We start from the raw sequence: 13,875 nt of genomic DNA, 5'->3' as shown, positions 1-13,875 counted from the left end.
CCTGCCTGCGCGAAATGCAGCGGGGGATGCGCGGGGGATGCACTCCCCTGGCCGCCCCTCTGCACCCATCCCGCACCCCACAACCTCTTTTTGAACAAGTAATGAAACCCCCTCGAGTCCCTCCAATTTAATTGGGTCTAGATGCGTCTCCTCTAGTAAAACTGGGTTTAAACAAAAGCCCTGCTAATAGAATAACTGGAATTAAACCAACATTATATCAATGAGAGAAGCTAAATAAGGATACTCACAGAGGCTCTTAAGAATACAACCAGCATGCACGTCCGGACATGCAGTTTTGATTGGATATGTAACAGATTTGTTCTCAAATATCTGAGATTCTTGCGACCTTGTAAAGAAAGGGTCTGCTAAAACTGTTTAAACCAGCCCTCTCCGATTTAGAGGTATTTATTGAACAAAATATCCAGAACTTTTAAAATGGTTTACACCATGCAGATACATGAAATATCTCTATTTCTAAAAATAATTGTAAGAATAGTCAAATTTGTATTTTAACTTATTAGTACTCACCTATTAAAGTCTTTAAATTTAAAACTGTAAAGGCCCTTTCCATAGACCTTATAAAGATCTCCAACGAAGAGCGAGATGGTTGCATAGAGTTAAATTTGTGCATTAAGTAACAGTAACTCTTTAAAGCTTAGCTTTTACCAATCAATAAGTAATTAAATAATTTAATTAGTAAGCCATTAAACTGAAATGGGTTTATGATACATTTCTATTACAGCACTTTCAGTTGCTCGTAATTAAAAAAACCCTCTTTTAAAAATATGTACATTATGTTAAAAAGCATTCTAATGTACACAATAACTAAATTTGAACAGGGTTCTCTGGAGCATTTCCACTCTGTAGACGGTATCTTTCGATTCATGTAACACTTATTTTTCTACTCCTTTTTCAGCACACGTAATCCAAACATGATGAGGAAAACAGCATAATGATTTGCAGTACCATGAAAAGAAGTCTTAATAGTGTGCCAGGTCTACAATAATAAATAAAAAAAAAAAACAAAACACTTTATACTGTATAAATAGATTCAAATAGCACTTTTTTTTTTCTTTACAAAAATCTGTGATTATTCACGCTATTGCATCCTTACCTTCAATTAACTAATCTGTGAATGAAAGCAATACTTCTAGAGGAGGAATGTCTTCTGGCTACTACATCCCAGTAAGCGAGACATTATTTTGTAGCAAGTACATTGGGAATACTTCAGGAAAGCAGATCAGTTTGCAAAGCTACAAGTCAACCTCGAGCTGAAAAGGCACCTAGGATTTCATTTTGTTTAGCAGAGAAAAGGGATCTCGGGACAGTCACACACCATATATGGGAACCCAGGTCAAAATAAGCAGCTTTCGATTGGGCCCGGCTGCGTAGCCAGCACAAACACAATCCCTTTACTTCTTTATAGTCACAAACCAGATCTTGAGCCAAGAAAACTATTTATGATGGTCTATATTAAACTGTGAAAGAAATACGCATTACTTATTATGGATACAAGCAGTTTTGTCAGGTAAAATTCACTGAAATCAGGAAATGCAAGGCCATGCGATCATTCTAAACTATGCACTTTTTGGAACAGCCACAATCCTCCGGGAAATGTCTACCACTGAAGACTTTAACAGGGTTAATAAAATAATTTTTAAAAAACCCTGCCCAACCCTATATAGAGTTAAAGACGTGTCTTGCTTCACTGTCTCTAGGAGCTCCATCAATGACATGAAAAAGATCAGGCGCATACTCTTAGGAAGCAGAAGCTCATTTTTTTTTTTCCTGGAAAAAACTCTCCAAAAGTATCATATTGTTGTTGTGAGGTACTGTCTGACATTGGAAAATGTAATTCTAAACCCTCTCTCAGAAATATTTATACTTAAATGATGCTATGGAAATAAAAAATATTTAAAAAATATGACTGTGAATGTGAATGCATGTGAATTTTTGCATAAATCCACTTAATTCCATATTTTTAAAATAAACCCGAAGCACAAATATATGAATAAATTTTACTGTTTTGAAGGTAAAGCTTATTGAAACAGGTTTACTGTTGGTTAGAGTTTGCAGTCCCTAATGGGAGTTTTGTCTAAGTAATAACTTTAGGAGTGTGCCCAGTCTCTGTATTTAATTAAACTAAGACAGATCCCCACACACAGATATAGAGCTTGATGATGTGATGATAAACACGGGATAGATTACACAGAGGCTAAGATGATCAGAAAAAGGGTGCTGACGATGCACTGCAAGAAAAGAATCGGCTTTGAATTTTTAATCTGTTCTGCAGTATGGCATGTAGGCAGTATGGGAACTGAAGCCATATAAATGATCTAGATGGGGGATATAAGGTAAAGTAAGGTCCGCAGTGTTTTTACAGTCATTAAACAGTGCCTTAAAGTTCTTTATCTGATGTCTGAAGATTGGACTTCAGATTAGTGTATATCATTACCCCTTGGTAAGGTCCTAACCTATGAACTTATCCTACAGCTGATACTGTGGACCAGATCCTCATCTTGTTTAAGTGAGCGCAGCTTTTTTATTACAATAACTAATCTAATTATGCCAGATGAGCACCATACCTATTTGAAAGAGGGTTTTTTACTTGGCTTTTTGGTTTTATTCTTCCAACTAATTGCATACCAAATCACCGTGGGCTGGGTTGTTGATCACTGGCACACAACATCAATTTTAAACCACAATTAGAATAACACTGGGTCTAGAATTGAGATTTCAGAGAGGGTTTTCTGTATATGTTTGTATCATGCCTGAATTTGCCCTGATTATGTATTCCTGCTGATGCAGCTGGCAACTCAAGAGTCATGAGCAGTAACGAACCAGGCCTATTGTATAATATCAAATGCACAACAAGAAATCCGGTGTATTTTTACGATTGTTACCCATGCAACATGATTTTGACTCCATATGGAGCGCTACACTCTTGTTTTAGCTCAAGTAAAGTGAGTTCGCTCTTAACACTGTATTTTATGAGTACTCAGCTGTCACAATTACAGACGTGCTGAAAATTAAGAAAAAAAAAGCTATAAGATAGGTATGGAACAGTGCTACGTTTCCACATTTGTCTCTAAGTAGGAAATGCTACTGAAATATTTAACACTAGAAATATGCCCAGGAAGAAGATCACACACTGCACTGAAGCAGAAGGTGCATCCCATCGCTCCCAGAAGCTGCCGCATGGCTTTTCCAGTAACAACTGCAATGCAATGTCAGAACTCTCTGAAGCAGGCAACATCCCTCCTATGTCTCCATACAAGTTTTGTCTTACACATAGCAGCTGTTGCCTAGAGACGTCCCTGGCTGGAGCAGAAGTTTGCGGCATTTGACAGGAGCCCTTATTGTCTCCGGCTACTCACATCAGCAAAAGTAAAGAGACTGTAGTAAATACAAACAAAAAAAAAAAAAAAGGGAAAGAAATCAACTATTTTAACTGCTCAGTCCAAAATCTATCAGTGTAATTGAGAAGGACAGCTTCATTACATTCTTTTAAGACACACCGGATAAAATTAATAATGAATTAAGATCTATGCGCATTGCATTTTTAGAATAGGTGCATGTGCTGCTAACCATTGTCCTTAGTAAAAAAGCTGATAAATTGCCTGCCTAAATCACGTCTTTGCCAGATTGCATACAGTTGTACCTGTTTTAAGTCAGCACCTTCAGTATGAAGTACACGATCATTTCGTGTAATTTAAAATAAGAAACAGTAGACTTTATTCATCTTAAATTAAGCTTCACCTTTTTGAATAAATTAATGACTTTATAGGATTCTGAAATAGTTCTTGACAACTATGATATAAAGAAATGAAAAGACTTTCCACAGAAAAAGTGGTCAAAGCTTAGTTTGACAGCAAATGCCTCAGTCTTTCTCATTTTTTCACTTTCCAAAATTAAGGTATGCATGTTTTTTCAGTAGGTTCATTGCAACTTAAAAACCTTAAAAAAACCTTAAAAAAAAGGGGAAGGGAATGAAGGTAAATTTTAAATATAGCTGTCATCTTTCTGCTGGTACTCTGTAGCACTGAGCTGAAAACTTCCTACATCACTTTTCTCTTTTAGAAATCTCATCAAGGCAATTATATTTTTTATCACCACCAAAAACACTGATAAGTTTTGGTCTCCAGATCATTTGAAGTAGATGCTGCAACCAAAAGTGATGACGTTGCTTTTCCTTAAAGACTAAGATAGCAGTTTTATGACACGCTGAGAGTAGAGCTGTGAAAACTACTCTCAATCTAACAGCAATATTGTTGGTTTTCTAACTACAACAGCCTTCATTTAAGAAATATCTTACCTTTTACAGTGCATCACTGAAAATTAGTTTCCATTTTCAAATAAAGTTCCATAGTTTCTTAGGGTGATCTTTAATGCTATGGTACCTAAGTACCAGTGAGAATGTCACTTTTTTTTTTGTATAAAAACCTAGCTCAAAAGATGCATAAACATGTTAGTAACTGTTTATAAAAGTAGTTTCACTGAAGGCAACGTAGCTGTCTTTGAACGAACTTACTCGGAGAGTTAGCTGTTTGCAAGGTAGGAGGTGAAACAAAGGGAGTAAATTGCAACCTGTGAGCATCCTTGAGAAAGAGCTAATTTTTCTAATTTCCATTCAAGCTTTTACTACTGCTCAGCATGGAAATATAACAGCCTAAAAATTGAAAATAATCATCCTTCACCGTAATGTGTGAATAATAACTTGCTTACAAAAATGAACAAGTCAAAGCAAATGCACCAGTGATGATGAGGAGCAGCTTGCCTGCACCCTAATGGGCAATAAAAGCTATACTCACTGGGTCCTAAGAAGACTAAGTTGCACAAAGAATGCAGTACAAATGAGAGATTACCAGTGAGCTGACAAAATAATCAAGTCCCATTTTTCTGTAAATGCTATAAAACACATCATTTCACACACATGCCATTTTCATATAGTCCGTCCTCCCACAACTATTTAAGCCTTCCTCCTCTTTCATCTACTGCTAGTAGGAAAAAAGCTAGAATTCACAAACCGTAGCAAATTTTTTTCACAGCAATAACTTACATTTTTGCCAGTGATAGAAATATAGTGCACTGTATAACATGAGTCAGCTCAGTAATGCTAGACTGTCTTTTCTCCAACTATTTTCCATTAACAAGAACAAAACCAGTATTGTCAGCACCTCTTTAAAGGTGAAAAGGGAGATGGAAAGTTCCTGTTTGTTTTTCAGCTCTGAATTAAAGTCATATTCAGAATTTTAATTCTGCAAGAAAAATATGTTTGTTCAGTAACCACAGAATCAACAGCTTTTTTTGTTGCAAATTCCATTTTGTTATTTTTCCTAAACGCATTCTGTCTTTTCTTCCTAGAGCATTATTCATGTCACTGTTCAACAGCAGATGGAGCAGTGGATCATTACTGTATTTTAGATATTTATGTCAATAATTGCATCATTTTTCAGCTGATGTCATGTAAGACTGGAGAAGCAAATAAAAAAATTATATAGAGAAAATAATTGTTACTTGAAGGATTTAGAATTATGAAGGAATTTGAAAGAACAGCAATCCATGCTGTTGACAGAGTATTAAGACAAGCTTACACTTATGACTCATATAAGTGATTCATAAACACACATTCAAATCACAACCCTTGTGTTAGTTGAATACAGTAAATATGTACGTCCTTAACCTTGATACATTCAGTCACACATATTTTTCTTAGGACGATTAGGAAGGATGAAATATCTTCTAAAAGTGAAGTTCATAAATATTCCACATTTTGAGCCTTATAATGAAAGGAAAAAGTGGGAATCTAAGTTAAAATAATCATTACAAGGGCAATTTATTTCATACTTTCATCAAATGCTTTCCCTATAAACTGTTAATATGAAATTTACCATAATAAATTCTTTTGAACCCTACAGTAATTATACCATGACCCTCGTTTGTTGAGCAGGGGTTAGATTCTCACTTAACCTTAACCACCCAAAATGAAGTATTTAGTTTAGGATGATCATACCCAGCCCACATCTCCAGTGGAGAGAGAGAGACACTTCCAGTCAAAGTGTCATGGGGGGACTCAGTTCCAAGGTTTCTCCTCCTCGTAGACACAAATGATGGGCTTAGGATAGCTCTCAGGTTTTGATGGCTACAGCTCCCCAAGAATCCAGACTTAGTTGAACCCAACAGTGCAATTTCCCTGAAAATCAATTTGGTCTCAATGGTAATTGTATTCACAAAAATTTCAATTGCCACATGCTCTATTTTGAAACTTTGTATAATTACTCAGAGCCATACTGACAATATTTGTTGTTACAAATCAAGGCCAGAGGAAAACTCCTCAGATGGCTTCAAAGTCCCAGTTCTCATATCCAAGCCCGGCTCCCTCCCCCGCTTCCTTCCAGCAGCATTAACTTTTTCTCTGCAATCTCACAAATCGGAAAAAGAGTAACCTCTAAAGCTGTTTTAGACTGAAGGTCAGAATTCAAAGGATTGGTAACTTTATCCACAGAGCCCTGCAATCACATTGCTATTGGAAACACACCCAGAAGCACCAGCACTCGAGATGTTTTTATTAAGCAATGTCAATAGGTACAAAATTTGAAGGGTTCTTTTCCATACAGTAAGGTTTATCAAGACTCATATTTGCAAGAGATCAAATTGCTTTCTGCCACCGAATTTCAGTTTAATGTTCTCTGAGGTAAGGAAACTGGGCTCTGAGTTACATGCTAATGAAAACAGCAGCTTTCGTTTGTTTACCTAAATACTTAAAGAGAGGCACCTCTCACAGCCAAAATGTAAACAAAGCTTAAACTCTTTTTACTGCTTGGATACTTCCAAGCTGCTAATACGGATTTTCTTTTAATTAAGTGCATTATACAGGTTTTCTACATGTATTTCCTGCTTAACAATCACCCTTTCCAAAGAAATATTTAATTCCTAAACCAATTACTCATAATTACATCTATATTTTCTGCCCACGAACATAAGATGACAGATCCCTTTCAAACCTAGGCTCAAGGGGAAAAAAAAATCAGAGGGCAGTCAGTACTTTTGTCCCTGCAAATCTGTCATTAATTTAGAGGGAAATAGGTTAAAATAAGGATTTCCAGAGAGTTTCACAAGAATTAAGAACAAGCAAAAGTTTGATTTCAGTATCTATAAAACCAAAGCATGTACCTTGCCCCTCTGTCTTGTACCACATTTGCATGCACAAAACACTGAAGTGCTCATATCCATCCGAGTGATTCATGTGATGAAGTTCTGAAAATGTGCCTTCGAGGATCTCTTGCCTTTTATAGTACAGGAATCTCTGTATACAACAACCTCCAGTAAATAACGTTTCTAATCTAGACACAGACAAATGAAAACGCATCTTGCACTGGATGCCAGTTTATGTGTTGAAAGACACAACAAGGTACTGCACACCGAGCAGAGACAGAACCATTTTCATGCAGTCATACCAGAAGAATGCCATAATATAAGAAGAGGACAGGAAGACACTGTGTGAAGAACTCAAAACAAAGGTGTATAAGCAGATATAAACTCCTATAATTTGATTTTTTAAAAATCATGATTTGGCAGATATGAGTATAAAGAATGTGTGGAGTGCAATTCAAAAATGCTTATTTACCTTCGGTGCACCTGGTGCCACTTTCCTTATACTCTTAGGAAGTGTGCCTTTGTGTATCTGGGCTGATTTCTAATACCTCTTCAGGAAAGCAGCAAACCCCAAATTAGAGACACCTAGGAAAATTTAGTAGATTTCGTAGCCTAAAAATGCACCTAGTCTGAAACATGCTTCACTAGCCGTTTATTGAAATAAAGTCCAAATTATACAGCTGGACAGAATGATGCAAGTGATGTCTTATGGTGCCTGGGACACAAACAAGGGCTCCATTGCCCTGGCTGAGGACACCAGCGGTGCTGCTGTCACGTCAGTCCGGGCTGCCTGCTCCACCAAGCCCCAGTGAGCTGTATGGCCATACAGGAAAGCATCCCCAGCCCCCGCAGCTGCTGATTAATTGCTTCCCCACCCCTCACTGCAAAGCAAAACAAACGTCCAGAATGAAGGCTCTCTCTCCTGAACCTTAATCCACATCTACAAAGGGTTTTGAACTCAGAAAGAGGCTCAGGAACCGAGTGGTGCCTACAGTTTGGAAAAGGGGAAATACAAGGGATGGAGACTGGCTTCCCCTCAGCTGGGTACAGCTTGGGCACCATAAGGCTCTTGTTGCTCTGTGATACCCAAAAAAGCTGCCTCGAACCAGCAATGATACCCTTACAATGCATTTCTCTTCCCTCCTGTCTCCCTTCTCATAAAATCCTCATTATTTTTAGTTCTAATATTTTTTTTTAAATAGGAAAACACTATTAGTATTTCCACATTCAAAATACTATAAAACATGGTGTACGCGTCTTAAAGCCTGAATTAAAATAAGATCAGCTTCATGTTGAGTTTCTTTTTATGGAATTGGCCTCAGACATATGTGGTATACCAAGCACAGCAGGAGCTTTATACAAATCTTTCTCTATTAGCTGATGAATTCCAGATTTTGGCTCTTGTTTTTCTGGTTAGTAAGTAAATAATAGTAAATAGTTCTGCAGTATGCATCATAAAGTAACAACTGGTAGCTCAAATATTTTTTATGGTGATCTGATATGGCGTTGCCTAAAATTGTTTCTATCATCTGATGAACGGGCAGGATGAAAAACATTTCAGCAGGTCCTGTGTTACGACGTTCCTGTTAACCAGTACTGGGGTCTACTTCAGCCTAGGTCACTTTCCTGCAGTGTGATCCAAAGGGTGGACTATGGTGCCCATCAATCCTTTTGACCTCAAAAGGGCTGCGTACCAGCGTTGGTGTCTATCCTTACAGCCCAGGCTACAGGATCCAGGTCTCGTAATCAGTTTGTGTTTGGATGCACATAAGTCTACCAAGACATCATCTTCTCAAGATTTGAATGGGTATAATAACTTGAAGAAAATGGCAATGAAAAAACAGCTGAACATTAATATGCAGTAAAAAGTGTTTCCCATTAATTTAGTAAGAGAAGTGTACTTTGCAGATCTTGAATAAGAGGTTTGAAGACTGCTGTTTACATTTGGTTTAGATGGTCATGACTATGAATTAAAAAAAAAAGGAATAAATCACAGTGATTTAAGAGATTGGTTTGAGACATTGATTTGCTAAATCTTTACACTCACCTACGCTTTCTTGTAACTTAGCAAGACATAAGTTTCTTTGTTTTAATAAAATTGCACTGCGCAGCTTAAAAATACACACCAAATTTCCAACTTCAGCTCTGTTTAAGCACACACACAGCTTTTCTCTTGCTAGAAAGATCCAGTAAATTCTCAAGTAGCTGAGAAATAATAGTAATGAGAACTACTAGCAGTTAGAAAGCAGTGATGTCATTTGACAGTCAACAAATATGGAAGTACATGTGCAGACATCAGCGGAAAAATGAGAGCCTAATAAATAAAAAAATGGTGACATCCAGACTTTATATGATTTCCACATATCAATGTGCCATAAGCACACAGGTGTCATTTGCTCAAGTGAAGGGCCAATTAATTTAGTATCTCCTTTAGCATATGAAAATGTATTTCTTTCCTCCTATCCTGGACCTATTAATCCACAGCATCCTTCCCTTCCTAACACCAAATTCAACTATGTCCTAATTAACATCTCTGCAAGGTGGCTTCCACTGAAAGAAGTAAATCCAACAAATTTTGTTCACTTGAATGAATCTTGAATTAGCTCCATGATTTGAATATCCTTACCTGGTTGCTTTCTGAAGTGTGCAAATGGACTGAAGAATTTAAAAAAACAAATTTTGAAACATTCTTCTATGAAAGTTTGAAAGAAACAGGTATGCTTTGAAACATTCAAACTAATGTTGAACCTTTCAAACTGATTTATAATACCCAAAATCTCATATTCCAGACACAGATGGAATACCAAGTAAAGGTTAGCATCTTATTATTGACTGTTAAAAAACAGTTACAAAGAAAAATATTATGACAAGGCATTAATATTATGAATAATTATAGTGGATAATTATGAGTTGAATCAATAAGATAAAAGAAATTTTTTTCCTGTTCACCAGAAAAAGACCAAATACCCCCGAAACATTCCCAACTCTATGAATTGGCCTTAGCTTTCACCTTGACTTACAATGCAACCCAAATAACTATATTGGAAATCATCTAATAAAAATGAAGTAACTAATGATATAACATTGACACTGGTGCTTAAATAGTGCTACTGAGCATACCATGTGCCATTTCTCCCCTTGCAGAGCTGAGCACTGTGTTTAGGCTACCATCCTCTGCTGCCTGAGGCCCGCCAGGATTCAGAAAACATCACAGCACCCACATCCTTATGCAAATACAATTTGTTTGCATCAGACACTGCATCTCTTGCAGCACAGCAAAGTGGCTTGGCTGGGAGCAGTGCAGAAGACTCCTTGATGAAGAGCAGGACAGCATGGTGGTGAGCGGTCCCTCCTGCGACTCAGGACCTACCTGTAGGATCAAACAGCAGCCTTCCAACCACAGCTCTTGCTACCTAAGTCGCATCACTCTCCTCCCAAATGGCACTTGAATGACTCAGTTCTGGAAGCAGCACCAGCCTCAGCATGCAGGCACCTACATGAAGGACTTCAGTTCAACTCTGAAAGCTACTGCATGGAGGAGTGCAGCTGCAGGTTTCATACAAGCACGTGGCAGGAGAAACCTGCAACAGAATGGCACTATATCTCCACAGTGCAGGTGGGCTTCTGGATTGGGATGGGGGCACAATGAAGGGCGGCACAGATTCAGGCCCAGAATTTCTGCATGTTTCCTAACACTAGTAAAACTTGCTTTTAATCTAGCTTTCAATAAACATGGCTTTTATATTGTACCAAAGGGAATATTTCCTGAAGAAAGTGAAGCTCTTATGAAAACATAATTTTCCTCATCCACCATTTTCACAAATATTTCTACATATATGTGGAATATATACTTCATCAACGCAAATTTTATCAACGTGTTTACCAGAATGTTTACCATATTTGTCAGAGTGTCTACCAGAGTAACTGGTTATGACGATGATGAAAATAAAACTATTTTTTTAGGGGAAAAAAAAAAAAACCCACAAAAAAGAGCTATTCCTAAAACGAGCGTTTTCAAAATTTCCCATAGTTTTTTTTCAACCATTTAGGCTGAAACAAAAGAAAATTTGACTTCCTTCAACTCTAGAAAGTATAAACACTGATTTATGATTTAAAATTCTTTTCTTTTCCTCATCTGCCTGCAATCACAACTCTGACTTCATTAGCTGACATCTGCTAAATGCATCCCAATCATCTTTTCATAACTGCGCTCTGAAAGAGTGTTTCATTTCTTCAGTCTTGATCACTTTATCTGATTATTTCTCCATTTACATAATTCCTTGTTACCTCCGGAAATTACTTTTCAGAAAGTGTTTATCAGAGAAGTCAATGCATTGTCCAACACAGTGGTGTCTTGCTCCTAACCGCATTATAAATACTTTCTGAGGAGTCCATTCTCCCACGCAGGGGTGACTGCCTTATTGCATGTCAGAAGCTTATTTCCCTTCTCTTGACTTTGAAGATGAGAGAAGGGAGTGGATGTATTTATTAGATCTCTTTTATGCTCACTCTTTCAGCTCTCTTGATCTGAACCACTGAAGTAGGAATCACAGATATTCTGAATTATATTGGCAGCAGGGACAGTCCCGTGGCAATACAAGCTGGCTGGCATTTTTTTCACAGCAGGTTCTGCTATCCAGCTGTCCATGAGCCGCTGTCAACAGCTGGAGATGCCCACATTCACCTAGGACAATTTGCCAGCCTTTTCCCAATTTACCCCTTTGTTAACCAATTTACACAATTTGTTTTTCTTTACACAAGCTAGTTAAAACTTTCTTTGGTGTAGAACCACACGTGTTTCCCAGGGGAATTAGTTCTCTTGGAACAGGCTTCCTCAAGAGGTGATCAATGCCCCAAGCCTGTCAGTGTTTAAGTGGCATTTGGACAATGTCCTTAATAACACCTTTGGTCAGCCCTGAAGTGGTCAAGCAGTTGAATGAGATGATTGTTGCAGACCCCTTCCAATCAGAATAGCCCATTCTGTTCTGTTCTTATTCTATTCTTCGATTTTCCATAGGATAAAGAGGTCACTTATATTTTGCTTGTGACACATAAGTGATCAATCGCTCTGATATTGATCACTTTGTTATATATTTCTCCTCACTGCTTTACACTGGGTCTTGCTAGGAAGGGTGTGAGCGGCTCAGTCCAACTGGAGATGTGACAGTTTTCTTTTCCAGTTAGGGTCCAGGGGAGGAATTTCACTGTTTCACAGCTTCAGAGGAGGAGGATGTTTGGGTTAAGGCAGTGTTATACAGAGTGAAAGCATAACATTTCTTTTCTCTTGATCTTTGTTTTGTATCCAGTATTCAGTCCATAGGGCAGAGAAGTTAAGATAAACCGACAAAGCCTATGACAGACTAATTTGGGATGGAATTATTTGACGGAAGATTCCTGCTCAGTTTGACTAGACTTCAAAATGTGGAAACCGCTTGGCAGACAGGGAAGCACAGAGAGCACTGCAGAATTTCTGCTTTTCCTGACAAGTTTCTTGAAGGTTATATTGATTCAGAATTATCCCAATTTTGCAGGCATTGTCATTCTTTGACCTGCTTTATCCACTTTGGGAAAGCAAAGGTGGTACAATAACACTAGCACCTAAAATTAGTTCTGAGGGTCTTGAGTTTTGGATGGGGTGCAACCACCATATTTTTTTTTTTCAGACATAACTGCTCCATCTTTCATTCGTTCCCTGAATTGAACTGACAATCTCGAACTGTGAACCTAGCTAATTACCTTGCTTTTGATTTATGCTGTCGAACAAAAGATCAGTAGATATTAAAATTAAGACCATTCATAACTTAATTAAAGATAAGCAGCATGTGTCTTTTAGTAAGCCAGTAGCCAGTAGGGCACTGCAGATAGATGGGATCTTAAGCAAAGTATTCCCTTTTCCTTTTACCTCCTTCACCATTCTCATATCATCCTTCAGTGCACGTACAGTCTTTATAATACAAAGAGCTAGTTTAACCCAATGTTGGGATAAAATTAAGCCTATTAGTATGCTATTAGAAAGTTGTTTGATAATTGGTGATCCGATTGACATAAACCTCTCCTCTTGAGTGATGCAATCATCTTTTTTTAAAAAAAAAAAAACCTCATATACTGGACTATAGATTTTAAATAACTTTGTTAAAAGTGCAACCAAATTTAGTGACTTCTTTAGAAACTAAATTAGGGAAGCATTTCCTTTTAAAATAATTGCTGAAGCTGTTTTCTTTTGTGTTTAATTATTTCCTTAATTCATATGCATTTTTTATTACTCAACAAAAGTAGAGTTTATGTCAATAATTAAAAGCATGTAAACTACGTGATGATTTTGTATTTACATTGGCTTTTACTTCATTGTCTGCATTCTATTTCTGATTGCATAAATATTCATACAGAAACACCCAGGGAAATTTTCAAAGTGGTGCACAGAGACTACACTATGCAGTTCCTATTAATTATAGTAAGAGTCACATGGCTATGTTCTCACACTCTAATTCAAAAATTTCCCTCCTGCTTTCCACCATTTAAAATACCTCTTTAATTCCAAGTATGCACTGTCTGCATCTCCCACCCTACAATCTATAAACACACTGGGACGAGCAGTCTTTTCGTATAGATACTTCAGAATGCTCCAGTGGCATTTTATACCCAAAGAAAAAGGTTCCCAGCCTAATCAGAGTGACTAAACTCCTCACGCTGCTCCTAATCCTCGTCTCTAAAGACATTTCC

General features: G+C 37.4%; 1 protein-coding gene across 15 annotated transcripts in view; it reads right to left on the bottom strand.

Moving 5' to 3' along the window:
- Positions 1-13,875, bottom strand: part of EYA1 (EYA transcriptional coactivator and phosphatase 1) — a 162,215-nt gene that overhangs the window by 89,396 nt on the left and 58,944 nt on the right. The gene's annotated exons all lie outside the window — the stretch shown is intronic.

This window comes from Cuculus canorus, chromosome 2, assembly GCF_017976375.1.
Source record: "Cuculus canorus isolate bCucCan1 chromosome 2, bCucCan1.pri, whole genome shotgun sequence".
NCBI lineage: Eukaryota > Metazoa > Chordata > Aves > Cuculiformes > Cuculidae > Cuculus > Cuculus canorus.
The sequence above is the reverse complement of the archived record's forward strand: the minus strand, read 5'-3'. Positions and strand labels throughout refer to the sequence as shown.